Raw genomic sequence first — 27,358 nt, 5'->3', positions numbered from 1 at the left:
ACCTCAAGGGTATACTGAAAGTCCAAGCATTTATAGTAGGGCTTTGAAAGAGCAGCTTGATACCCTTGAATTGCCACCTACTTGTACATTGCTTCAGTATGTCGATGACTTACTTTTAGCTGCAGATTCTGAAAGTGCTTGTAAAGAAGGCACTGTATTGTTGCTTATTCATCTGGCTGAAAACGGTCATAAAGCTTCGCTCAAAGAATTTCAATATTGTTGTCAGGCCTATTGCCTATTTAGGCTACCTCCTGTCAATGGAGGGGAGAAGATTGACACCTGAAAGAATAAAACACATTTCTGGCATGTCTGTTCCAAATACACAGAAGGAAGTCAGAGCCTTAATAGGTTTGGCTTCTTACTGTAGGTTGTGGATCCCTAACTTCTCACTAGTGATAAAACCGATGTTGGCTTTGACAAAGAAGGGCATTTCTTCGCCGCTGCCATGGAAATCGGAACATCAACGATCATTTGAGCTTCTCAAAACTGCGTTATGCTCTGCACCGGTTCAGGGTACTCCAAATTATGACAAGGCCTTTGTGTTGTTTGTGCATGAATGTGATGGATGTGCTTTGGCTGTGTTAACACAGGAACACGGAGGGAAGAATAGGCCGTGCGGCTACTACTCTTCCGCCCTTGATCCTGTCGCATGCGCTTTGCCAAGATGTTTGCGAGCTGTCGCTGCTGCTGCCGCGTCTGTAAAACAGAGTGAGGGAATGGTCCTAGGCCATGATTTAATTTTGATGGTACCTCACTCTGTAGATGTCCTATTGAATAAAACCCAAACGCAACACCTCACCTCTGCACGGCAGACAAGGTGTGAATTAATTCTGTTTGCCTGTCACATTCAAATTAAGAGGTGTTGTGTTCTTAATCCGGCTGAACTCCTACCTCTCCCGCAAGTTACTGTTTGCGGTGACGAAGAATTACATGACTGCCTGTATACTACTGAACAGGAAACGAAAGGCAGGATAGACCTTATAGATACTCCTTTGGGCAATGCGGAAGGGGAGCTGTTTTGTGATGGCTCCTGCTTCAAACTCCCAGATGGTACATAAACAGCTGCCTACACAGTTACTACGTTGAGTACGGTTGTTGAAACTAAGAGAATTCTGCATAACTCCGCGCAGGCCGCAGAGATTATAGCGTTGACCCGAGCTTGTGAACTCTCCGAAGGGCATACAGTAAACATATATATTGATAGCCAGTACGCCTTTGGGGTGGCTCACAACTTTGGGAGGCTCTGGTCGGAAAGAGGGTTCCTAACCTCACATGGGACCAATATTCAGCATGGTACCCTGATAGTGCAATTGCTCTCGGCACTCTCACTCCCTAGGCAGTTAGCGATCATGAAATGTGCAGCACATCGTAAGGTCATAGATGATGTGGGAAAAGGGAACGCTTTTGCTGACCAGATAGCCAGGCAAACGGCCACAGACCTTAGCGCAGACATGTATGCTCTAAGGGAAAAAAAAAGATGCCTAAGTAATGGATGAGGGTATTGGGTCTGTGCGAGATATCCAAACTGATGCCACAATAGAAGAATCTAAAAGGTGGGCCGAAGGGATGGGGAAACTGGATGACGATGGGTGTTGGGTGGATACATCTGAAGGGAAATGGTTGCTCCCTGATTCATATGTGCTGGCAATGGTTATGGTTACGATGGCACACGGTCCTACGCATGTGTGTGCTCAACAGATCATGAAAATGTTAGAACAAGTCTGAGTGAATGATAACATTTTGAAGATTGCACAGCGACATGTTCAGAATTGTATGATTTGTTTACAGCACAATGTGGGGAAGGGGACAGTAACTCCAAGGGGTAGCTTTGGGCCCCCTTCTGTTCCCTTCGAGGTCATCCACTTTGATTTTATTGAGATGGAACGGTGTAACAATCTAAAATATGTTCTTGTGATTATTTGTGCCTTTAGTAAATGGGTTGAGGCTTTCCCCGTTAAGGATGCTACTGCCATGACCACTGCAAAGACTATGGTAAAGGAATTCTTTCCACGATTTGGGCTACCTAGGGTAATTTGGTCGGACAACAGTCCCCATTTCGTTGCAGCAGTAATTTCGCACATATGCACAGCATTACACATTGAAAAGCGATTTCACTCGGCTAGACATCCTCAAAGTGCTGGGTTGGTAGAGAGACATAACGGTATCCTAAAGAATAAGCCTGCAAAAACATGTGCCGGCACCAAACTGAAATGGCCAGATGCCTTACCTATTGTATTGTTAGCCATGCGTACCACACCTCAAACTGAGACTGGGCTCTCTCCATTTGAGGTAGTGATGGGGAGACCTGCTAACATTTGGGGCCTTCCGAAGCCCAAAACTCTGAGGGAGGTCGAAAATGCATTGCTTGTAGACTACTGTAACCAGTTGACTAAAAATCTGTATCTCATTTATCATCAGGTCCAATCAGCTTTACCTGTACGGTTTACGGGCCCAGGACACAACATTCAGCCTGGAAGTTGGGTCCTAGTGAAGGCCTACGAAAGGTCTTCCTGTCTCGCGCCTCTCTGGCGGGGACCCTATCAGGTGCTGTTGGTCACCCAGACAGAAAGAAGCATTGGATCCACGCGATGCATGTCAAGAAACTTCCTCACCCGACGCCACACGTTACAGAAGAAGCAGAACCCCTTGCTGATGCTACAATCTCTGATCCTGGAGTAGCAAACAGCGCTGTGAGTGTGTCGGAGAATTTCTCTGAGCCCGTGGAGCTTGGGGAACAGTCCATTTCGTCTCTGCACTCTTTCAAAAGGTCACTTCCGGAAAACACTGTTTCAAGTTCTGCGACTTCCGTCGCCTCCGATACGTTGCTTCCCTCAGGAAGTGATGTTACCCTATTTCCAGATCAAACAGTACTGGGTACCACCAGGTACGACCTTTGACGAAGAAAATAGAACTACGGCACGGGTTTTGCCTGTGCATCTGGAAAGAAAAAGTTATTGAGAGTTTTTCTCTTGCAAAAGGAAGTTTTTTGAAAAAAAGGAAAAAAGGGATTCTGCTGGATAGGGTTGGGGAAGGACTAAGAAGTTGCGCGACCGTAGTGTCGCCAGCAACGAACATTGGGGTCGTCGATTGAGAAACTACGATCCCTGCCACCTCCACCGCTGCTGCTCACATTGGACTTGTAAATAAGGGGATGACCAACTCGGACAACGAACAATGTGCCTGGGCCCCGAAAACGTATTGCTGTGTTGTGTTAATAATAATTGGAATTTGTATAGTTACTGCTGTGGGACTTTGGTACTTTGAAGAAATTTACCCTCTAAAACCTCTACTGCCAATTGAGATTGTACCTACTGCTTTGACTCCCTCTGTACACCTTCATACTTTGTCACCTAGACACTCCCAGCATAGACGAAAGTACCATAATAACACTTTAATGATAATAATGAATTCAACGCATGCCATTTTTAATAAGAGTAATTGCTGGATTTGCACCCATTTACCGCAACATGGTTACAAGGGGCTAGGATGGTATATTTACCCTGTACCTTTAACGACTTCTTGCTATGCCTCTCTTAGAGCACTATTCTTTGGCCGTTGGAATGATAGCATCTCTGGGAACTTTGATGGAACTAATTTAAATGATTTTGAGAAACGTGAATTGACTCCCCTGGGATGCTCGCTTTTTGCAAATAGAAGTAAACCTAATGTTGCTTCTATTAGGCCATCTGATAAGCTATCTCTTCCTTTTCAAACTCTAATTTCCTTTAAAATGGCTCCGATAGGCAATAAGGACACTGTGCCTCCTTCCTACTCTATTAATCATAGCCCCGATTCAGTCCCCTTTTGTGTACAAAGAAATGGCACTCGGTCAATGGGAAACTTTGAAGGTTGTGTGAACATTGTAAATTTGACCGGGGAGAACAGGCCTCTATATGTGGGGGGGGGCTGTCTATTTCGTTTGTGGTAGTACAGCATTTCCCTGGTTGCCCAAGGATTGGCAGGGAACCTGTTATTTGGGAATCCTGTTACCTGGGGTATTTATAGCTAGTACATTGGAAGTTTCTAAGGCTTGCCCACAACGGGACGAGAACAGAGATACCCCTGGGCAAGTATTGGGAGATATAGCAAAAATAGTTGTGCCATTTTGGGGACAGATAGCAAATTCTGAAAATATTAGGGGGCTAGCAAGGGTACTGGAGAGAACCATCAATCGGACCACGGATATACTCTACAATATGACACTAGAACAGAAAGCAATAAGATCGGTAGCACTCCAAAATCGGATGGCATTAGATGTCATCCTTGCAGAACGTGGTGGAGTATGCAAATTAGTGGGGTCCGCTTGCTGTGTTTTCGTACCAGATTCCTCACCGACAATTTTCAAAGCAATTCAGAACTTGCACATCCTTAGTTCAGAAGTGCATGTTCCTGTGGGAGATTGGAGTATTAGTGCTTGGTTCTGGGATTCTCTACGATCCTGGGGTTGGAAGGTGCTTTCTGTTATACTGGTTATTTTGGGAATCCTGCTATTCCTTTTTTGCTGTTTCCAATGTCTACCTAGTATATGTGCAATGCTAGGGGGATGTTGTGCTCAGGCAGTGAGCACAATAGGGCATAAAATGCATGCCCCAGATACAGCATCTAAAGAGTTTGTGTTACAAGCGGTTCTGATGAATGACCTAATGGCTATAGATATTACAGATAATGATTCAGGATGTATGAACGACAATGCATGGAGTTATTTACAAAGATATTAGAAATGATATTAGCACTTGGCATAGGCCAAAAGGAGGGTTTGTCGGAATTGAAACAATATTATGGCTCCTATTGCAACAATTGTATGTATATTGGCCTATGCCAAGTTGTCTAAACTTCATATGCGAACAAACTCCACGGCAAGGTCTTGACCTTAGAGAAAGTAATGTAAGTCGCCATCTTGGATTAAGCCGCCATTTTAGGTTCTCTTGTTATATGGAAGTCACCCTGAACATCAAAATGGAGGCCGAATGACATTCTGAGTAAGATTCTGGCCGTTGTGACCTCCGTACACATGAATAATTAATATGCCTGCAGGCCACTTGTCGGGGTCGCGAACTGAGACCTTGTCCTACCGTTGACCTATATGTAAATGTACAACTATATCAGTGAAACTAATCGAAATGCATATATTACAGGATTGACCTGGCAAGGAACCCATAGGCCCGGCTAATAGAATGGTTAACCCGCGAGAGGGTTGGCCAAGGGCTGGACAAACTGTATAAAAGACCAGGTATTTCAATGTGCGGTCTCTCTCACTAACACATCGAACCCTTGTTGAAGTTCTTTATGTTACTCTGAGAGCCGAATAGCTATCCGTTTGTCATTTGACTTGGTAACTGTTGTAGCTTTTAAATAAAGCATTTGTATGTTCTTTGTAACCTGTGTTGGTGTGTTTCTTTCTGGGCTTCCCGGCCTCACATTATTTTTCTGTTTCAACAAACTGACCAGAATTACTACTAGTGCTCGAAGTTGATAAAGAAGCTTTACAGTTCATAAATCTTGCTCTTTTTCAACAGTGCTATAAATATTTCTTAGGATAGCCCTGAGACTGGAGCCTTTGTTGGAGAATGTCTGCTTGCACTTCAAATTTATAAATGCTGGTACAGTTCCTGCAAATTCCTAAAAAAACATCTGATACAGGAGATTATGCAGAAGGAGCTTAGGATGTTGAATAGAAAAGTGCAATGTAGTGTTGCGTTCTGTAGCATTATGAAATAATTCGGTCTCCAAGTAACCATTGGAATAGAAAATGCTGAGATCTAAAAATTGAATAGTCAAATAAATATATTTGCTAGTAAAATGTAGATTAATGTCAAGAGTGTTCACCCATGCAACAATTGATAAGTCTATGTTCTGTTCTATTGCAGATGATTAGTATGTCATTGATACACCTTCTGAAAAGTAGAATTGATCGATTAAATGATTGCTACTACCAAAATGTGTTGTTCCTCAAAGGCTGCTATGTACAATATGGCCAGGTGAGATGCTAACGTACAGCCTAACAGCCTATGGTAGTTCCTTTACACTGTTGGATGTACTTGTTTTTAAATGTTTGAGTACAAGCACTGCACATGCAGTCAAAAAGTCAGTGGGTACATTGTGGGGTAGAGGACGTTTGTTCAAGGTCTGATGCAGTATTTCAATAGCCTTATCTTGGAGAATATTCATATAAAGTGCCTCAATGTCCATGGTGACAAGTAACTGTTTAGTGGGGTCAAAGGGAAGACCCTCACATCTCTTGTGTAGAAATGTCAGAGTGGCTGACACTAATGGTTTAACAAAAAAGTCAGCACATTTGGATAACGGTTCCAGAATAGAGCCACAATTCGACACAATAGGACAACCGGAGTGACACATGACATTGTTATGCACTTTAGGAAGGATATAGAATAACGGCATGCAACTTTCTGAGGGGTTGATATGTTCATGTTCTTTACAGGCTAGTGTGTCTTCTTCCGGACCTTTGCCTGACAATTCCAAAATGTGGGATTTAACGTCATTAATGGGATTGCTCTGTAGTTTGGTACAATGACCTGTTATGGATAACAGTCTATAAGCTTCATTGTCATGTTTTTCTGCACCTAAAACCACGATTCCCCCCCTCCCCTTATCAGTGGCTTTAGTTACAATTGCAGGATCTTTGTACAGAGATTCTGTCTCTTGGAGTTCTGTACGTTTTAGATTAGGTGAAAAAGCCCTGAATCTATTCTTAGTAATTTTTTCCAAATCAGTCAATCATGTATATGGGTATGGTGGCAACTCCAGGTGTTAACTTTGCTGGTGTCCTAGATGATTCCCTTAATGGATACCAGTAGTGTTTGTCTCCATTCTGAATGTATAGACAATTAATTTATATTCAATGATACCATTGTTTGTACCATTTGCAACTATTGTATATTGAAGGTATGTTTTATTGGTTTTAGATACTGTAGTGTTCTTTGCATCATTTTTAGTAATCTGATCTTTATTCAGCAAACTTGCCATTTTCTTTTAATGTCCATATCCGTTCTCCTTCTGGTTTTGGAGAAGATGCTTCCGTGAGTACCCCTTGTGCTAATCCACTGATGGGGATGATATGCGGTGCACCGGGAACACTTTATTAATTACTTTTCCCTTGTTTTTTTCTATTTGTAGGCCACAATTAATTTTTGCCCGCTGTTTATTGTAAGTATTAATATAATGACGCTTTTATACAATTGGATGGTGTGTAATTTCTGGCAATATGTTTGTTGACATATATGGCCTTTTTGTTTTTCTTTCCCATGTTGTATTTAGTTTATATCTCCCTGACAAAGACGTGCAAAAAATGTGTATACCACGTCGAAAATGGTCGGTAATCCGAGTGGCTTGAGGATGGAAATATGTAACAATTGACCTTCTCACGTATTGAGGCACTTGTATTAGTAACATTAAGCTATTCTGTGGTGGATTCCTGCACACATGTATAGTGCTGCTTATTTAAACCAATTATTATGCCTCTAAGTTTTTCTCTTAAGTTGTTTTCATTATTGGGTGTTCACTGTGTGAGGTGTGGTTGTAATGATGTAATTGATGATTACTAAGTCATTCATGTTGTTATGTTTAATATGTTATGCAATTGTCATCTTGTTTTGTAATGTTCATGTTGCTTACTCTGTCTTTTTGTATAGAATGATTGTTTTAAGTGAATGGTTGAATGTTCTACTTAATTAATTAAATTAACTGTTTTCTAGTCATACCTCTAGTCCTCTCCTTTGTGTACGCAGTTCTATTTACTCTTCCCTAAGGTCGGGGCCGGGGGTTTGTAATCCCTGCTCTTCAGTTGCTCTTGAGGTCAAGAACACGAAGCAAAAATACACACGTGAATGCCATGACAGGAAGACCTGCTAAATTGGATAGAAAGTGGACGCCATTACATTCTGCAAATGCCCAGAGATGTCTTTATGGGAGGGCAAGGGGGGCATTTGCCCTGGGCCCCGAACTTGGGGTGCAGAGGGGTCTTAAGGCTGTCTAATTTAAAAAATTCAGTTCCCATTGTTCGCCAGACCTAAATAACACACGTCTGGATATTTTATGCCATGCTCCTGGGGCCAAACCTTTTGTCTGTCTGTTGTTGATAACATTCTGCTCTGATAAATTTACCCTATAATGCTTTCTGTGTTTACTGTGGTATAGATAGTTTGTGCATTCACTATGGCACAACTCCTGTATCATTCTCACCTTTCTTTGGGGATCATCTTGTTCATGTGCAATACCCACATTTTGAAATGCATATTGATAAATTCGAGTGCTGCGATGATTCAGAATATAGCTCAGAGTGTTAAGCACTTATTGAAGAGGTCATTGTTAATATGCAAGATTCCAAAACCAAATTCCAGCAAAGCCGACTCAACCTTTCATATGTCTGAAGTTGATGAACCTGCATGCAAATGTACTTTGTTTTGTAGCACATCAGGTGCTATTATCACCAATGTACCTGCACCAGATAACGGTAGCAATAAAAAAAAATCAATTTCTTGAAACCGGTGGTTGTAAAACCTAGGCAGCCACCCCTAATGATGAGCAGAAGTGTTAGTCTGAAGAAATTAATAGGTAACCAAATTCAAGACTGTAGTACCAAGGAGTTCTTTTTCATATCCTGGCTTTGCCGCAGACGGTACGGTGACCCTGCGCAAATGATCTTATATCACTGAAGGTGCTGTGCTGTCTTTTGTAAAAAGGTCTGCCTTCTCAAATCTTGCTGTCATTGCTTAGCCCATTACCTGATGTTTCTTTTTATCTATGCTATTTGAGTGGAAGGGGCTCTAGACAGAAGAAACAGACCGGATATCACAGGCCTCTGGCAAATTATATTTATGGTCTGCTCATTTGACACAAAAATGAGATACATATTTAGTACAATTCAAGATTTATCTGTACTTTTAAAAATACCAATTTTGAAAGCATGGATTTTGGGCATATTTAAAAATTTTCTTAAAATACAAAAATTAAACCCAGATAAAATGGGTCAAGATCACATCAATTAGATCCTGTTACTTATATAATTCCCTTCATGATGGAGGAAATGAATCTAGAAGCATTCCCATTTTAAATAATATGCTTCTAAAACACTTTGTATTTCAAAATTGTTATGATGGTTTATATGATTTGTGTGCATTCCTAGTCAGTTCTAAAAAAATTGATTTTTTTCTGCATTTATATTATGGCCAGTATATCTTCCTTGTGGCAGCTGCTGATGGAAAGTACCCTTTGTGGGATATATTGACCCACTCAGATGTGCTTTACCACATCACTTTGCTGCATTGGTGCATGAAACAGCAAAATAGTTGCACTAACTCCTGTGCATGCCAGGATCTAAAAATTGCGTTTTTACAACCACCAAAGAAAATGGCTGTATTACCCTGCCACACACATTTCAGGTGGGGAGGAACAGAGTACACACCACAAGATTGTGCCAGTGTGCTCTGCAATGTTTAACATTGAATTAAGTGAAATAGGCAACATTGCCTTGCTGAAAACCCCAAAATGCACTTTAAAATGATACCTTTTCTAACCTTTAAAAATGCTGTTTTGAGGCTAAATCCATCCATATACTATGAAATTGCTGTGATTGAAAAGGCCCGGCCATGCCCAAGAGAAGTCATTGTGCATTAGCAAAACCATGTTAGTTCCTGAATGACAGGCGCAGTCATCTTAGCTTGGTAAGAAATCAACCAGGGGTTTTGTTTTCAGTTTACACGGTAAACGCGTCTATTTGCTTTGCAAAAGTATCTAAAAATCAGCTGTTCAGAGAAAGACTCTAAATAGCTGAGCCATGCCTGTTTAAATGTATACATGCTGCAGAACTACTCCAGCATTCAAGAGAATAACCATAGCTGCATGACAGTGTATGAATTTGCTGGAGATGAAAATCAAATTTAGAAGAAAGAAATGTTAGCAGTTTTAAACACATGTGGTAAAATGGGCTTTGCTGATTGCCTATTTCAAAGTAAATTGTTGAGTGAAGGCTTGCTTACTTAGCTATGTAAAGGGATTATGTGGCTGGTGATAATACATGCATAGGCTATTTTTATTCCACAGGTTTTTTAAATCAAGACAAAGAAATCAGGGAATAAAGACTTTTAAATCAACTGAGCTAAATTGGCAAGCTCTAAAAAAAACCTGGTATTCCAGTTGTACAAGTTCCAGCCCTGTAACTTCCTTTAAGAAGTGAGGTACACCATAAACTTCCAGGACAACAAAAGTGCTAATTGCCAGCTTGAAACGCTTTGTATGGGACAGGGCAATGGGAGTTCACAAGCTTATCAGACATTCATCTGTGATCCAAGCTGGGACAATAGCACTCTTGGGACACTCACCGGTCAAGTGTGAAGGGCAATAAAACCTTCAATTAAGAGAGAGGTCCCCCATCCTGCTTGGAAGAAACTAAACTGCCAGTTGGTGTTAGCTGGGAAGAAAGAAACGACATATCTCAGCTGTCAAAATTGGTAAAAATGTGGCATTTTCAGAGCGGAAAAGTGGACTTGTGGGCTGTGTTTTAAAACATGTTAGAATGTCGTGACACACTCTGGACAGAAATGGTGATATATGTTTTTTTTTTAATTTATAAACAATACAACTAGAAATGGTGATATATGTTGTATTACCAGAAAAGCATCTATGCTGCAAATGTCAAATTTTGTACATACATCCCTGGGGACAATTCACATCTGTGTATAACATTGGGGAATTGTGGGCCAAATCTTTAATGTGTAAAATTACCAAAATGTTTCTGAAAGACGAAACAAGGATCCACAGACTGGAGGTTTGGACTAATCTGTGCTGCACAAAATATGTAACATGTGTATCTGATTTACTAAGAGGCGTAATAAATATCTGTTTTTGGCAAAATCGGATTTTCAGTAAAGTAAATGTGGGAGTCTCTAGATACAGTAAAAAATCACCTCAAAAACATGACATCCTTTTCCTGAAATCCAATCAGCGAAGAGCTAGGCAGAGACATCTACCCTTGCCCAATCCTGTTAGTAGAGGTTTGGGTAGTGAATCCTGTCGCTGTCATATACTATAATGATGTCATCTGGCATTATAAATACGGTCCCCTGACTAGCACTCAGACACACTGATTCCTGACTGATTCCTGATTTCCTGCCCGGCGTCCTGTCTGTTCCTGTCTTCTTGCAATTATCCATCTAGAATCCAGATCCCAACCACAAGACCAAACCTTGCTAATCTTGCTTCAGCTAAGCCTCATTTTTTTATTATCCCAATAACCAAAGGGAAGCTCTGGTGTTTTGGGAAAGCATCCTGAATTTAACCTGGCTTGCCACTCACTGCATGCTGCTTTCATCCTGCTCTCCTGATGCACTATCTTATCCAGTAACCAGAAGTGCTACCCGGTATCCAGTCCATGCTCTCCTGTGATCCAGAGTGCTGACTGTCCAAAATCCAAATTAAAAGTGGACTGTGAGTATCAATAGGAACCATAGAACAATAGCATAACTTGCCTTCCTTTGTCCTATCCCAATCTCTAAATCCTCCTATCCTTACGTTAATAACTTGTAACATTGTCAGACTACTTATTGCAACCCTGTCATTGATTTATCTTGCTAAACGCCATATCTTTAGTCATTTTTATCTTGTCTTGTAAATCCTAAGCTATCAATCCTATTTCAAGTGATCGGACTGGTTCCGCCACGGCGGGCGCTGTGGAGCTAGGGTTGAACTCATTAATCAACCCTGGAGCTTACTGTGTCCTTCTTTGGTATTCTAGCCTGAATGCTCTAGTATAGAGTAAAACTGTTCTTGTCCAAACTGAGTTTCTTTTCTGTTTTCACTACCCGATTTTTCTAAAAACGCCTCTTATTCTACATTGCATATCTCCTTCAGTTTAATAGCTAGAAACATAATTTCACTTCCTGATTGTACCTAAGATCTATAGCTGCACTGCACTCCAAATTAGTGAATTTGACCTGTTTTTTATCAAAAACGGCTTGGTTAATTTCAGGCGGGAATTAGCCTTTTTGCCAAGTTTTACACGTTATTTTTACTAACAATTGTTTTAAACCTTCCATTCATTTTCAAATTGTATGCTTTGCTCAACCTGTTGCTTATGATTGCTAGTATCTTTCCAATGTTGTTCCAGTAAAGATTTGTACTTATTTAAGGATTTTTGCACACATTCATTGTTTTATTCATCCATTTCCGATTGTCATTTTAACCTTGCAAGGTTTCAAATCTGTTTTTCTCTCTTGTTTGGGGAGGGAAGGTTGCATTAAAATGTTGTTCCTTATTCCTCATTCCTGATTACCTGCTGCTTCCTTATATCTATTTAGAATTGATTATTTGTGGGTTGAGGAATATTGCGGGGGGAAATCCTAACTTGAGAGCTATCTTTCCAAAAATTCAAAAGTATCTCTATTCTCTGGTGTTTTCTATCTGTGTTGCTGAAGGGTTAATTTAAGTGCCTTGTTCACTTTCCTATTTGTTATTGTCACCCCATTGGTGATTGCTGCTCCATATTAAAAGTGTATGAGTTCTTTGAATTTTAAATAAATAAATATTGCCTTTACCAACTAGCCTTGTTCCTGGATCCTTCGTGACCCAGGGTATTTGAAAAAGGTGTGTGATATCAGTGGTGTATTTCTCAAATATTGAATCCATATCTATAAAGAAATAGGCATTTCACTTTTGCGCTGCATACTAGGCTGAGACCAGGGTATATCGCCTGATTGAAATACTTAACACCTTATCGTGAACTAGAATACAAGTACCCTTTATCATGGACTGTGATGTTTTCCTTGAAATGCGACTTATCATTCTGATTACAGCAAGAATAAAGAAGGTAGGAGGACTGAAAGCCAGTACCCATGTTTGGCAGCATATCAAGCTATGGGTGTAAATTACAATGAAGTGGGCACTACTAGCTATTTGGATCCCTTAATTCCTTTGGTTCAGTGAAGGGGGGCCCAAAGGTGTCCGTGCCCTGGGCCCCAAAAGTGTTTAAGATAGCACAGCAAATGCCTGATAACTGCCCGTGAGCGATGGCCAATCAGGCGTGGTCATGATTTCGGACCAGCTCTGTCATGATTAGTAGAGTGGAGCCCAATGTTTGCAGCCCACACAGTGTGCATTTCTCTTGCCACCACTAACCTGCTTCTTGCCTTCAAGCTGTTTTAGAATGTTCCCTCAATGTTCCCTGAAGGCCATGAACATTTTTTGTTTCTTCATTTGTTCCTTTCACCTTTTCATCCAAAGTTGCCCACATGCCAACACATACCCACTGACTCCAAAGAGCTCATCTTCAGTTATGCACAGTGCTTTTAATGCCTTTAACCCACAACAACCCATCCAAATATTCTCCAATAGCTAATCAGAGCCCCAAATACCACGCCACCAAATTTCCATAATTTGTATCCGCTTGCAAGAATGCCTACTCTCCACCTCATTTTACACGTCACCTAGGGAAACATCCCACCAACATCGCTCAGCATCTTAAGTCATGATTCATAGCATATTTAAGAACACCACATATCATGCAGTAGAATGGCTTCTCAGAGTGCCACTAACCGACAGCCACTCCCCATTTGACACACTCTTTTCTACTTATAACATCATCCATACACAACAACATCTATCCACTGCACTGACAGCAAAAGTCATACACAACACCTGCACCCATCCCTGCCCTCGACCTCCACATAGCAAGTACTTTCGACAAGCATAGTACTGAGACCTCAACATTGTATCCCACAAAGAGTCAGGATCATCTCATAAACATCAGTACCCCAGCAATCAAAACCCCAATAAATAGAAAAACATCTCTTGCCTTTATTATAGTCTATAATAAACCCACTAACGCATAGTCAATGAAAGCACCATTCACTAAGCCACTCACAACGCTAACCTCCCCAACACCTAACCCCACAGCACCACCCATACACAGCATCCCTTGCCTCCAAAATTCAAGCACCATCAAACAGTGTTTACATCTTCACCTTTGTTTCAGATGATTCCCCATGATGGAAATGCTCATGCATATCATGGCTGTTTCCACATAGGGCTGACAAATGCAGGCAATGGCCCTCATTACAACCTTGGCGGAGGAAGATGGTGCTATTAGCACCATGGTCCATGCTGCTAAGGTTGCAATTCCGCCATGGTGGATGGTGGAATTACCGCCCCATTCCAAGGTGAGTGGGGCGGTAATTCCCCATTCACCAATGTCCCCCGTCCCCATTCCCATTTTCGCCCCATAGGGCATGATGGGAATGGGGAAAGGCGATAATTACGGCACCGTAAATTACGATGTCGTAATTATCGCCAAGGTCCCTTTGCGGCATGGCTTTTAACGCCTGCAAAAAGCAGGCGTTAAACAGCCATCCCGCAAAGGGAACCTTGTAATCAGGCGTTAAGGGTCGGCGCCATTTACGGCGCTGTAAACCCCATAACGCCTGAGTCGAAATGAGGCCCAATGTCTGTAATGCACTATTCTTTGCCCCTTGCTTCCAATGCAGGATATTATAGACATTGGAAGTAGCTACAGGCACTGCAGCAGTTCAGAGGACAACCAATCTTACAACAGGGATGTTCCCTGTGGTCGGTCCTGTGGCATGTTCCCTACCCACAAATCCAGCCGGTAGGAAGAATCTGCCGACACAAATCCATTTTTTCTGGGTTGATTCACTTTAATGAATCCCCCACGTACAGAATGAGAATATTGTGCTCACTCGCAAATGCTTGCAAATGATCTCCGAGGAACCTATTTTCATCCGATCATGAACTTCCTATTTCTCATAGCATTATTGATAGAAAAAAAAAACAAGATCACACTTGCTGAAGTAGTAATATATGTATCTGCCTTGAATTTAAGAGTGTGACTATATCAATGGGCAGATTAAAGTCATCACCCTGAAGATACAGAGGACTTGCCTTGTGCTACATTGGTCTCATTGTATTTCCAGCACTGCACACAGCTATGTGCTAGCCTCCATATAATGCCATTGCGTCCCGGGAGGATAGCTCATTGGCAACGTGCTCGCCTTGGAAGCAAGACGACAGGAAGGAACACAGGGTCGCTCCCCGGGTCTGCGCTTAAAAACCTCTGGGTATTTGAGCGCGTAATAAATACACAACTAAGACAAAAACAATTACGCAATGAAAAAAAAAATCCCGTAACAGCGCCTCGATGCCTGTGGGCTGTGTGAGCGCTTTAAAAATGCAAATACATAAATTGTGCATTTCACTCTGAAAGCTGCACACAAAGCCTCTGTTCTAAGGAGAATGGGACTACCATTGGAAATCCTTCTTTCAGTCGAAGGTGCAGATGTAGAGGGTTTAACGTTTGTAAATCTCCTACCATATTACTCAGACACATTTTACTTCCTAAAAGCACACCCCTCATCCGATTTTACACAGAGAATGCCAGACAACCTAATAAAGCAAAAAGCACCGAGGTCCACACACGTTTCTTCTCTCCCCCTAATATGAGAGTGTGCAATCTGTTTCCCCCTATTTAATTAGCAGGTTACCTGTAGATCCCTTGGTGCCAAATTGCCAGCCCTCCCCCGTTGTTAGCTTCCCGCTCCCTTGCATTGACCTCTTGTGATCTGCTTCCCTCTTTGTGTGCTTCCGGTCATGACTAGTAAGCGCTCCATTGCTTCCCGAATCTAGGTCATCATTCAATAATAATAATAATGATAATAATAATTATTATAAAAATCATGAGACACTGAAAACATGTGTTTTGGGTCACTTAGTATGATCGCTGATGCTCTTGTTTGTATCCTAGCTGCATATTGTAAGTACATTTCTCTGGCTCAGTTTGTAAATAAATCACTCTGTATAACTCATTCGCTACATACACAATTAAAACAATGATTAAATCACCCTCATTTTGTAAATAAATCACTATGTGGAAGGGTATAGGTGTAAATGGCTGCTTTGCATAAAATCAAAGAGCATTTTGGGAATATAAAATTGACATGGATTTTTATATTTTACACATTTGTCTGTGATAATGATGTAAGCATGAAACTATTTTGAGCACATATTGCATAGTGGGCTTGGTCTTCATCTGTCACAATACTCACCCTAACAACAAATTGTCTGCAAAATATGAGTCTTTTGGGTGGGAGAGGCTGGTGCACATCATCCTTTAGGATGGGGAAGCGCCTGCGTGGGTCCGCCCACGCCTCCGATAATTGAGAAGAAGATTGTGCTGAGTAAAAGGTGAATTCTTGTTTTGCTAGTGGCATTTGGTAGATACAGAAATCACCCTAATTCACGGGAGGACAGCTCAGGGGAAACGTGCTCCCCTTGGAAGCAAGATCACACGGAGCAACACAGGTTCGATCCCCGGATCGACGCTTAGGAACCTCTGGGTATTAAGCGAGTTATAAATAACCTATCATATCAAAGTCACTTTGCCCTGCAAAAATGACTCCACGGACTTTGCACTGACTCCAAAAATAAACTTTGCACAGTTCCATGAATCAGGGTGCATGTCTCTGGTGAAGATTCGTTAGAGAATGCCGCTTGTTACTGTAGTCCCACTGCTATGCAGTGGACATGGCACTGGGCAGTTTCTGTGACAAAGTGAGTGATATGGGACACATATCTAGACAGCATGACAGGGAACAAGGCGGTTCACATGTCAGAGGTAATGGGAAAATCCCAGGAATAACGTGACATGGTTTCAGGCAATTCAAGGGGTTTGTGTGAAGTAGCAGGAGTAATTATGGGGCTAATGTTAGTGTCATGAAAATGGGCAAAACCTGGGGTAATGTGAAAACGGAATGAGGCTATTGATATGTTATGTGAAATACGTGGCAATGTGAGTGACGTGTGGTGATTCTGTTGGGCAATTACATGAAGCAGTTCTAGGGCAATGTGTGTGTCACTGCAACATTGCATATTTATGGGGGCAATGCGAAGTGGCATGGAGAACCAGTGGGGCAATGTGAACGTGCAATGAGAATGCGACATGGTGTAACCCCCGGGGCAAGGGAAAGTGGAATGTGAAATGTGCTTAGGGCAAAGGCATGTGTTTTCTTCTGCAGGGCAGAGTGAAAATGATATGGTCATTTTCTGAGGGCAATGTAGTTAACCAGGGTACAACACACATGGAAATGTGGGGACTGTCATGTTTTGTGGGGATGAGGGTGGGTGTGGATGTTTTAACACAGCGCACTGAGCTAAATACTGATATTTTAGAGAATTCCAAGGTGTGGTTTAGCAGTCACTGCAGGATGTTGGCAAATTGAGCATCACAGTAATAGAAACGTATTTGCATATCGGGAGAGCACCCCGATATTATTGGGCACTCTTGATTGTTTGATCAATGCACTGCAGTCACCTGGCATCTGGGGGCAGCACCACTTTTAGCAAATCTGATTGTAATTTGCTCTTCCCATTCTGATTTGTATTCCGGATTCTTACATAGACACAGTAGCATGCATGCTGACTGCTGGCACAGTATTTAGAACCAGCAATGTGTAAAACAGTTATATTTTTACTGGCACATTATTTATGATTGGGATGCTTCCCTGTGGGATAGTGGCTCACCGTGTTTCAATCATAATTCACAAATATGGATCTGACATCCACTCGATGTTTCAAAAGACTGCACATATTTCTGAAAGGCATTTAAATCATCTGTTGCACTCAAATGATCGTGGGCCCAGTTGCACACCTGGCATCTTAGAATATGTTTTTATTTTACTTTTTAGAACCACCTGAAAATGTGATAACCTGTTACACAACTTCTTACACACTTGTGTCGAAAGCACAATTTTGTCCCATTTCTTAACATGCATGTTTGGGGAGAATCCGATAGATGGAGTCAAATGTGATTGTTCCAGGAACCCTGGACATAAATGGAAAGAAAGGTGTGTTCCTTGTTTTATTTTAGTTATATAAGGAGGAAATGTCTTAATGCAGAGGGCCAAATGTCTGTGGGATTTTAAAAAGGGCTTACATAATGCTTATGATCCAATAATATGGATATATAATAGTGAAACGTAAGGGAACCAACTCTGTGCGTATCAAATGGTAGCCATGTTCCTTGTTTGATAAGTATCTGTTTTTTCACTTCTAGCATGGTTTCATGTCTTGGTCCATTCCATAAATGGCCAGCTATTGTTTCACAGTATCGTCCTGATTTACTTACTAGCTGTTATATTGGTCGATGTAAGAATCACAAACCACGGTAGTGTGCAAACTAAAATTAAGGTCTGAATTCAGGAGGTGTGAATTTAGTCTAAAATGTATTCCCTGAATGTAGATATATATCTACAGTGGTCGCTGATGAATTTTTGGAAGTGGAGGGAGGAGAGTAAATGTTTGTGCTGAATATGCAGGTGCGACTGAGTGCAGCGAGGGAGCTCAAACCAAACAAGGACGTTTGTAAAACAAACATGATCAGCATTATTACATGGCTGGACTGGCCTACTTTCAATGTAGTCTAGCCACGTAATAACACTTATGTTTGGTTTACCCTTGATGTTACCATTCATCAATGATGAAGCAAACATGATAGTGTTGTAAAATGTCTAGACTGGCCTACAGTTAATGTGTGCCAGTCTAGCCACATAATATCACTTGACTTATCATGTTTACTTTACACTTGATGCACAGTTATTTATTATTACTAAAAAGGTCTGAATTCACAGTTTGCTAATTTAGTCTAAAATGTAGAGCCTGCACATGGAGATGTATCAATAGTGGCAGCTGTTGAAGTCTGAAGACCGTGGTGCCTACCGCTCAAGTGGGGGCTGTCACCTAGGCAAGGTGTTGGCACCCCCTGCCCATAGTGTCAGGCTGCCACTGTATATCAAGTTCCTAGAGAGATTACGCCTGCAATGAGGTGATTGTCTATGTGAAGCAGTTTAGAAGGGCAACAGGAATAACACATAATGTTTGACTGTGTGTTGAGATTTGGCTGTGTTTCAACCACCCTGTTGTACTGTGGTGGCTTGCTGGCCTGAAAATACCTTTACAATGATCTCAGAGGGTAAACTCTCAAAAAGTAGTTTGGGAAAGCAAGTCAGAGGCTAGTTGTGGCTCTGTCTTAGACTGAATAAAGGTGAAAATGGTTGGAGAACAAAAGGGTGGGACCGCTCATATGGATCTGTTGAGAAATTCTAGGCTACGTTACAGACCTGCCACTCATGAAGATGGCAGAATCCTTTGATATTCTGTTAACATATTGTCTGAGAGGGCAGTCACGACAGAGGTCGGGGTTCCTGAGCAGGGTGCTGCAGGCAGCCGAATCTAACACATTACTGTTATCATACAGCTATGGCATGTTTTGTTTTGTGCTTTATGTCACAGCACTCAGGAGTAGAGACACAGTATTTGAGTCTGCAAGCCAACAGCAGGAACACCAGTGTGTCCAGAGATATGCATTGAAGGGACCCGCAGCCAGCGAGCCCCCGAAAGTGCAGAGAATGGGCTTAAAGCAGAAGTGAGCATGCTCCAAAGAGTGATCTGAATAGCTGTTAGGAAGGATTTCTCTTTACTGCTCATTTCCTTCTATTTCTGTGGACCCCGAAAATTGTGCTTTTTTGTTGTTACCGAACTGCTCTTTTTGAAGTGCAGTGAAGCCTTAAGCTTCACTACACTGGCGTTTGGCTCATATGTCATGGGGAACCTGACGTGTCCTTCAGGATGTCAGTACTGGGAATCATTGTTTCTCTTAGTCCTGTTACTATGTTACTACTTTTGGCAACTTGTTATGACGTGTGGTAACTTTGATCATTGTACAATGCATCTTACAATGTAGTACACTTTTTGTTTTGCCGTAGACTAACACTGACAGGATTTTTGGTTACTCTCGGTGTGCTAAATGGACGTGCTGGTGGCAGCAGATACTTTTTACTACTTTTTGGTGCATTTTGTTTTAGCCGTACCGTGTTTACCGTGTTTGGGTACTAACAGCGGCTAGTGTTCAAACCAGGCCCTGCCACAATGTTTTTTACTTGTCCTTTGCCCATCTTGTGTTTTACCCTTCTTCCTGGCAGGAGCGGCCAGGAAATCCTTATTTGGACTTTCAGTGCCCAGGAAAGCAGAGGCTTTTGACGGGATATTGGAGGACTATGTGTGTTTGCTGCCAGGAAGTGGGTGGGGGCTGCCTGTTCCCAATCCACAAACTGGCTTCAGTGTGTCTGAGTGGTATGCATGAGTTTTGCCACCAGTGATCCTGATTGGACCACTGTTGGGGTGTGTGTGTGTGCCAGATCTGTCACTCGCTAGTGGGATTTTCAGCTCTTACCTAGCTTTTGGGATAATAAGAGAACCCTGCACCCACTCTAGAGAGATCTGGGAAGAAACCGAAGGAGCCATTACTCCTGTCCAGCTGCAAGAGTCGCAAGGAGACTGGAGACCCATTGGTAGAAGGCCTGGCAAACAATGTCTGCTGCTGTCTTGACAGAACCCTGTCTTGTAGGTGATCTTCAGTAGTCCTGTGACGGAGCCGCAACCGTTGGGTTGGTTGCAACATCCATTCTCGACATCAGCTCAGAGTACCATGAAGAAGAGTCTGTCGGAAGTGCCCCTGGACCGCCCAGTGGCTGACCAGCTCTGAGTTTCATCTAACGCGCTGCAGAAATTACCATTCCTAATTGAGGGCTAGATCTGAGGGGATCGTAAACTTGCGCAACAAGACTTACCTCTGTGAAATGTCATGGTCCAAGCATCAAGGGGATCGGAGAAAGGAGGCAAAGTGTGACCGCAGCAAACAAATCCTTTTGCGTTGTTGCCGTGCAATGGTGGCCCCATCTGAAACTGCTTACCTGCATCCAGTCCTGTCCTGAGAGGGGTTCTGCTTTGTGTTCTACTGTATCTTTCGACTGGAAGACCTTGCACCAGCATTAGTCGCCGACCAGAGAAGTGCATGCACCCTCAACCCCTGGAGATCATGGGCTGAGACTGACGGCAGGAAAAGTGACCCTGGACCCTTTTCTACCAACCTGCCAAGTCTCATGAAGAATCAGAGTATGGGGGTGAGTTGTAACAATACTTACCTGAGCCCCTAACGCCCCTTTAAATGTTTTAATAACTTTTCAAAACATTTGTATTACTTTGGCTGTGCCATTGCTTGTTCACACAAGCGCTCCGAAAGTTGGGGACATGTTTGTTAATTAGATTAACTTGTCCCCTAACACTTCGAACTGTCCATTGGACCCCAGAGACTGTACCTTCATGTTTTCCAGCACCACAAAAATGTATGGAACTTTGCTGAACCTGTGGGCGCGAGGCCCCAAGCATTTTAGGGATGGACATCTCTGTGTACCAGTAGTGCTTATACTAATCTGTAAATTCCTTTTCAGGGGTTTGATTTGTACTTTGCCCTACTCCAGTGAGTGTGTATATGTATCTATTATTGGTGTTGTGTGACAGTATTACCTGTTTATAGACATTTTAAACTGTGTTATTTTGGCCATATGTAAATAAGTATTTATTTTTATACATGTTTTCTAAATGTGTTCCTTGACTGCTTAGTTCTGTATGCTCATTGTGGACCTCTTACAAGCTTACCACCTCTTTAGGCTTAGCCTAGACCATTCACCTTGATTCACCTTGCCACCTTGAACTGGTTTGCCTACAGCCCCCAGAGTTCTGCCTGTCACAATACTAGGTTTGCCTTCTATTTATCTGCCAACCAAGCCAGAGTATAGGAAACCAGCCCCAACAATAGCTTGAACCCCTGGAAACCGTTTTAATAACAGCAGTTGGTTGTGGCTGTATATCATGTTTGTGACCTGATCAAAGGTGAGCAAAATACACATTTTCATTTTTGCTAAATTTTCAGCTTCTATCTTTGTCTTACAAAATGTGTTGACTGTGCCAGATTACCACTGTGTACCACTGTGTTAGTCCCAGAGAACCTGCACTTGTCCGTTTTATTTCAAATGTTTAATGACATAAGCATGCCTTTGGCTCAATAGTGTGCAGAATCTGAAGCATTCCACAGTGCCAGAAAACAGGAGAGCAATAACCTTCAGCTTATTACCCTAAGCTCCAAATGGCCATGAACAGCCAGGGTCTATTCCTCTGCTCCAGGAAGACTCATCTCATTGTGTGTGCATGTGTGGCATCGGGGGCTGGGAGGCTGATACGGGTTTGGTAGTGGCATATCCTTCAACTAAGAAGATTTTCTCAATTTCCCTTCAAGAGCTCTGCACCGATGGCAATCAATGGTTTTGGATAATTAGTTGTAGGATAATTAGGCTCTAACATAAGAAGCTAGCTGTGCAGTGGAGCTCTGGCCCCACAGTCTCTCTGAATCTATGCAAACAGTGTAAGATAGGACCTGTGTGAAAGACAGCAGACATCGGCCAGCCAGATGCCAGTATCTATCAGAAGTCAGGGTTGGTCAGACATGCACTAATTCAAAAACCTACTGACTCTATTTAAGCCACTGGGGTTTGAATGCGAGCTTTGCAGGGGTGGAGCTGACACATTAGCTTTGTTCATGAGCAGGTATGTTGTTGCAAGTGCTGGAGTTGGAGCAGGAGGATGATCCCCGCTGGCGCAGACCTGCAGACCCAGAGGTGAGTCTCTCACTGCAAGTGCCAGCATGTATGTTACATTCCCTCGTCTGAAGGTAGGTGGTGACCCTGGGGCTGACGATGATGTGTGTCTTTGATAGTTGTGACCCCGGAAGGATTATTGTGCAAGGTTGCACATTTTATCATTTTAGGATCTTCAGCATTGTTGGATGTTACCTAGATATTGACTACCGCACGTGTGAGCCGCAATGTTGGCCTCCTGGGCCGGCATTAGCATCATGCTGCTTGGGATCTTGTTGCCATGGGCACAACATTATGTGAAATGTCACATGCTGATTTTGCCTCGGCATCTTTTAGGGCAGTATGATATTTTCTTTTGGGGTCCAGGTGACATCAATGCTAAATGGGCACTTGAACAGAACACAGGCGATCCCATCTGGAAGTGAACGTGCAGGGCACACTCAGTCACTTAAACAAAAAGGATTATGCACGATGCATTCCCAGGATTGTGGATGATACATCCATGCCAGATACTACTGACTGATGGGCGTGTCACCATTCAGCAACGTTGTCTAGGTAGTTTATATCAGTGCTGACTGCTGCAAGAAAAAGGATTGGATCGCTTGAGTAAGCCAGTTATTTATTTTTAATCTGTGCAACATCACATTGCAAAGTTGAATCTTTATGTTTAGATAACAGTGATACACTTAACATGGGAGGTTGTGTGATGTTCTGTTCTAACACCGGTACAGTTTTCGTGAAAGCCACATGGCACCAGATAGCACAGGAATAAACCAGGAATCAGCAAACAATGTTTAGAAAAATAAACAGTGAAACACTAAAGTAAGGTGATTTCAAATGTTAGTGAGTCTGCTCTGTGCACTTCTAAGATTATGACAGATGATCAAAGGCAGGTAAATAAAGCAGGTAAACACACAATACCATTAATACCAGAGAAATGATGGGCTTGTATGAAAATTGTGCCTGGAAACGAAGGCAGTGTTTCTAGGTCAGTGCTAAAATAGCTCAGCAAGTGCTTACTCCAGAGGTGTGTATGTAACCTGCAGTAACTGGTTTGACATTCATCATTGTGGACACACCCAGTGGGTTAGATAACTCCTCCCTGGGTGACTGTCAGATGTTGGCGGGTCACACAGGTTTCTTGTCGCTGTTGTGGGGCAAGGATGCAGGGGACTTATTAAGGGCGTCATTCCACTGTTACGAGTCAAGAGATACGTTTGCATTGGAGTGAGTGTTTGGGCGAGAGTTGTCTCGCTGTCCCATTGCATCTCTCTGCAAGACTGCCAATATCCTTACTTCCTGGAAACCTTGCAACAAATCCCTCTCTTGCGGTATTGGTAACTGATGATTTTGAATTTGTTGAACCGCTTGAATGTACAAACCCTAATGTCATGCGCATTCATTGTAAGAACAGCGAAACTGTGGTGATGATCCGAAACTACTGTATGCAACTGTGGGGTCTGGGTTTGAAACTGGACGTGGTTGTGGATAAAATTCATCCAAATGTGCTAATGAGTTGTTCTAATTTCAATCCACTTGGCCAACCCCTGCCCAGCAATTCAATCAAAATGGGGGAGGGGGCGCAAGATTAGAGGATATCCAGCAGGTTTTGAAATGGTTGGCAGAATCGCTGCCTATACTCTCACCCAATGCGCAATGAGGATTTTCTATGACATCCTGGAACATTCGAGGATTCAGGCACCTCCTGGACTCCAGGGAGTCACATAAATTGATGCTGCAAAGACAAATATTTCTGTTGCACGAGATCTGGCTGACGACAAACATGTACGTCGATGGCTATTACAGCATCTAAATCCTAACTAGAAAGTGGGATAAGGGTAGATCCTATGGGGGGGGTAGTGGCTGATGATAGGTATAAAACAATAATTCTCTGCTGGAAGGGGCAATAGAATGAATGTGTGTAGACCAAAATGACTACCCCCCTCCTTTGGTGATGGACATATAAAGATGTCACCCAGGGCTCTTGCCTTTTCCCCGGTCTAAAATTGCAAATATGAGAAAAGTAACTCACTTAAACAACTGTATCACCCATACCCTAAGCAGAGACAGCGAGGATAAACACGGTTTGAGCCAAGGACGACGTAATCAAGTGATGTCATCTCACAAATATGTATTTGTCACGAAGTTACACAGACATTAGGTCAAACTGTGTTTAGACTTAAAGAATCTTACCTACACTCAATAGACACTAGAACAACATATTATAAATAAAGTTTCACACTAATGTAATGCTGAAATATATGATGAATATAGCCTGTGACATAAAAATGCTACAGCAAAAGTTGCCCATTCTTTTTAAAATAGATCCCGTAGCATGCATTACAATGAATACAGGCCTCAAAGCCTCATGGAAATTCAAATAGCTGAAAGCACAGAAATACAGAATTGTGTAGAGTTCAGCCAAATAGCTAGCAGCTCAAGCCAAGGTTATTGGGATTAGTGGGGGATGGGCTAGGCAAAAGCCAGGTGCATACTCTTAGCAGTATTAAATGGTAGGGAAATATGATTCTAGCAGTGCCAAGTTAGAAAGGGAGTCTTAGACTAAAAGTTGGCAGTAAGTTAGAAACAGGTAAGTACGAAGTAGCCAATGGAAACCCGACAGCAGGCCTTATGTTCTTGGCAGAGTTGAGCAATAGCCTGCATTATCCCAAAGCTGCTTCTAACCAGCTCTAAGTTGTAACACACATTCCAGGATTCATTTGAAATTGGGAACAACAAGTTGTATGCTGATCAGCAGAGTATGAGTCAATGGAATAAGGAAATAATGAACTATTTCAGGAAGCATTTATGTCCAATGTAAAGGGGCAATGCATTTTATTCATAGGAACCTGACCAAATATACTATAAGGTTCATATTAGAATAGAATTGATGTGTCATCTATTTTCATTCTACAAATGTGTGCTGGGTGTAGGAGAACTCTTAGCCTTTCCATGCCAGTTGAACCATCTTGTTGTCATGTGAAATGCTCCTTGTTAACAGTAAGAAATACATGTTTTAGTTCTTTGCACTATTGTGTGCGTCTTTCCATGAATGGGTTTAATGGGTTATGGCTGAGAAATTACCTCCTTTACAATTTTAAAATTTGAGGACTTCATGCTAGCAGTAGAGGTTGACGGTGTCTGCCCAGAGGCCGTGGTAGAATGCTGGTAATCAATATCTATGATCCACTAGGAGGTGCTTCGACACAGACTATTTGGTCACAGTAACAGAACTATTGGTGAGATGGATAAAGGGGGATATCATTTTGTTGTCCTGGGGTGCGATCTCAACGCTCGCTGTATGTGCACTAAAGAACCTGAAGGGGACGATGGAGTAGGAAGTAAATGCACAATGAAGCAGGCTACCACAAATATGCAGGGATGGAATTGGGTGAGGTTTTTGGGTGACTGGGATGTAAGTTTGTTAAACGGCCGCACAAAGAACAAATGCTCAGGGAAATATTCCTGGGCATCTGGAGACAAGAAGGTTACCTTGGACTGTTTCTTTGTAAACTTTACTCTTTTACATTTTATCCAAAGTATGGCTGTTAAATTAAATAATCTTAGTGACCATGCTACTCTCACTATCTTCCTCTGTCTAAAAGTAGCAACACATTTTCAGCAGAAAGTTGGCTCATTAGAAGTTAACCATGCGGGCAACCGCATTATTTGGTCAACACTAAATATGGAGAGTGTAACTCATTGCTTTGGCCAAGTATGTTCTGAAATGTATCCTAAAATAGAATCCCTAGATATTGATGATATTGAAAATTGGTTCAAACAGCTCTCCAATGAAGTTGCGGTTCATAGGGCTGCTCATGCTGTATCTGAAACTGGCAGTAGCAAGCTCTAAGATAAAACCATAAAGGAGAGAAAGAGTGGAATGCAACATGAAATCTGTGTCGCTAACTGTAGTGGATTGGGCCCTTCTGTTTTATTAGTAACTATAAAGACTATCAAAAACAAATACAGAAATTAGGTCCAGTATTGGTGCTCCTCCTACAGAAGTGCTGGTTGGCAAAGAATGACAGCTGTTCTTAAATCCCATGATTAACGAAAATAGGAGTCCTAAACTTAAGGACCTTCACACCCCATGCACACCTTTAAGCTGAAAACAGAGGCCAGTGGTATAAGAACCACTAATAATTTAATAGACACAAAATATATATTTTTAGCAATGGGTTCAGATCTCTACACGTTTTGGGGAAGTACCCTTCGTCAGGAGCGAAATTTGTACATCACAGATCCTGAATCTTCAATTCGATGTCTATAAATAAAAAGTTAAATTCAATAAATGATCTATCATATCAATACCCCAGCTCTCAATATCTTGTTAACTATATAAGAGGTACACTCTCCCTTTTTAGGGTGTAGTCATTCACCTGGATTTGGTTGTTTTGGATATCCAAAAGTCCAACTGGACAGATTTGTATAGAGACAGATATTAGCCACTCATAAGTGGTGTGGGGTCATTTGTTCACGCTAGAAATAGGGAAAAATGGTAAAGTGATTTAAGAAGACCTAGATTAAGTGTAGAACAAGGTGCCGTAGTGTTGTCAAAAGACTCCAAGCCTTACGTTCCAATCATGATAGACTACATTCATTGAAGTTATCTTCATAAGGTAGGGTCCCACACCAATGGTAAGTAGTAAGTTAGTAAACTCAAATGATCAGACCAGTAAAGAATTCTCCCTCTGTGGGATCAACATAATTAAAATATGTCATGCGAGGTACTTGGTCAAACAGAGTTTTTAAATGGATTCTGGGCTGTAAGGTTATATGACTGCATATAGGAAGTGCTGTCTTATATATATTCCCAATGGTTTTGTGTCCTTAACATAGTTGATGAA

The sequence above is a fragment of the Ambystoma mexicanum genome, chromosome 5p (genome assembly GCF_040938575.1).
Source record: "Ambystoma mexicanum isolate Mex_15411 chromosome 5p, UKY_AmexF1_1, whole genome shotgun sequence".
In the NCBI taxonomy this organism is placed as follows: Eukaryota; Metazoa; Chordata; class Amphibia; order Caudata; family Ambystomatidae; genus Ambystoma; species Ambystoma mexicanum.
The sequence above is the reverse complement of the archived record's forward strand: the minus strand, read 5'-3'. Positions refer to the sequence as shown.